Here is a 2,500-nt window from a genome sequence, read left to right on the forward strand (position 1 = left end):
AGTGAGTTCGGTCTCTTGCTTCTCAGACCAAGCTCTGCCCCTTTCCGCTCGGACATTCACTTTCAACGTAAGCGACCACACGTAGTAAATGCACCATTTTTTCCCATTTCCAATACTTCACACTCCAGCCATAGAACTTAAAACCAATCTTTCCTTCCCACAGCAACCACGACTACGACCACAACGACGCTCTCTACCACCTCTACAACCACGTCTGCAACGACATCAACAACCACACCTACAACTACCACACCTACAACCACCACGCCTACAACCACCACACCTACAACAACCACACCTACAACAACCACACCTACAACCACCACACCCACAACAACCACACCCACAACAACCACACCCACAACAACCACACCCACAACAACCACGCCTACAACCACCACACCCACAACCACCACACCAACAACAACCACACCCACAACAACCACACCCACAACAACCACACCCACAACAACCACACCCACAACAACCACACCCACAACAACCACACCCACAACAACCACACCCACAACCACAACAGAAGACGCCACAGTCAAGGGCTGCAAGGAGGAGACCACCACAGAGCCGCCCACAACCACAGTGTCTGTCACGGACACCACCCAAGCCTGTGCTGGCACGGACACTGTTACTGCTTAGGCCACTGGCAGTCTCATCGCAAACTATAATAAACAAAAGGCATTTCAAAGAACCGTGTTTGATAACATACCATTCATAAAACATGACAATCTGTGAGAAAAAAAAATGTAGATCGTCATGGTAGTTAAAAGAAAGAAAGAAAAAAAATCAGGCAGTTTACAACTCAGCAATGCTAAAGTTGCGATCTCTTTTTTTTCGTCACCGCGCCGAGCCATCGCATCTGCAAAATACCATTGCAAAAACCGAAGCTGAATTACGAGCCACACCAAAAAAGCCTTTGATGAAAACAGTCCATTTACTTGCGCGTTTTACAGCCTGTCCACTATGAATGAACAACAATTAGTAGACACAAATTGAATCGGCCAAAATGATAAGTAGATAACTGTTTGTATACTCACTGTGTCATGTTTGTATATATGTTTGTTTGGTGTTTCTCTACGGTACTTGAGGGTGAAGAATACACCAATGAGAACTAAAGTAGGTTCATTGGAGATCAGCTCTAACAAAAAAATAAAAGGGAGTTATTCATGGTTCTCTGTCCCACACGCCAGGCTCTGCCCGGGAGTGCTACTGCCAGACGTGTGACTATAGAGACAAAATAAAATATTGTACTCTACAAATCGTACAGCGAATCTCACTCTTTTACATAGGTGATATGTCACACAGCAATATGAACTAAGCATAATGTTCTATATTTCACACGGCGTAATATATCACACAAAAGGTAGTATATGTAATATAATCATATGATTATCACAATATACATACGATAACACTATCATTATAACCCGTATATAACGGCGTCACAATGTGGCACTCACAACTCACTTTAGTATCACAACTCATTTCATTATCACAACCCACAATAACTAAATAGAATGATAATAATGATAACAATATAATAACCTTTCTTACTGTATGAATGAAATACATTGAGGAAAGCACCCTCTGTTAAGGAGACATAACATTTCGAATACGTACATAATTTGCAGACAAAGGCGTGACAAATGCGTGACAACACAATTCCGTGTTTTATAGCGTACTATATGACATATGCTATAACGTACATAGCATTCAACTTTAGTACGCGCAAACTTTTAAAGTATATAATTAAGAATTACATCTCATTAATCATGCGTGTGTGTTCAGAACTAATGTACGTACGTACGTACGTAAATAAGTCCCCTCCAAGGAAACCTCTAATTCAAGTTGACTGGTAGAAGAAAGGCTTCCTTACTAATGATTTTAATGAAACGGCAAATAATAGTTTTCTCCTTGAATCCATGGGGGAATGTTGACTTTTATCGTTAATTCTTTCTGCTGGAAACGCTGTAGTGACAGATGTTCAACCTCATTACTTTCTCGTGATTATTCTAAATGAGAAATACAAGTAATTTAGGCTTCTAAGAGGTGAATATATATATATATATATATATATATATATATAATATATATATATATATATATGTGTGTGTGTGTGTGTGTGTGTGTGTGTGTGTGTGTGTGTGTGTGTGTGTGTGTGCGCACATATGTATATATTTACACACACACAATAATATATATATGAGTTCCAGGTGAAACCACGGGTGTATCAGAAGTCTTTTATTTTCCTTTCCTTTTTGTTTTAGGTGTGGTTAGAAATGAATATTTAAAAAAAAGTGATAAATGAATACCCTATCTAACACATTTTCTTCAATAGGTACTGCCTCTTTTAAGGGTTTCTAGATGGCGAATCTTCGTAAGGATTAAAAGTGATTAAATGGAATAAAAAATCAACACATTTTCGTGTGTGTGTGCTACATGTTTCTTTACTCATTGCTTCTTTTAATTGCAAGTTTCTAGAGAT

This window comes from Penaeus monodon, chromosome 11, assembly GCF_015228065.2.
Source record: "Penaeus monodon isolate SGIC_2016 chromosome 11, NSTDA_Pmon_1, whole genome shotgun sequence".
In the NCBI taxonomy this organism is placed as follows: domain Eukaryota; kingdom Metazoa; phylum Arthropoda; class Malacostraca; order Decapoda; family Penaeidae; genus Penaeus; species Penaeus monodon.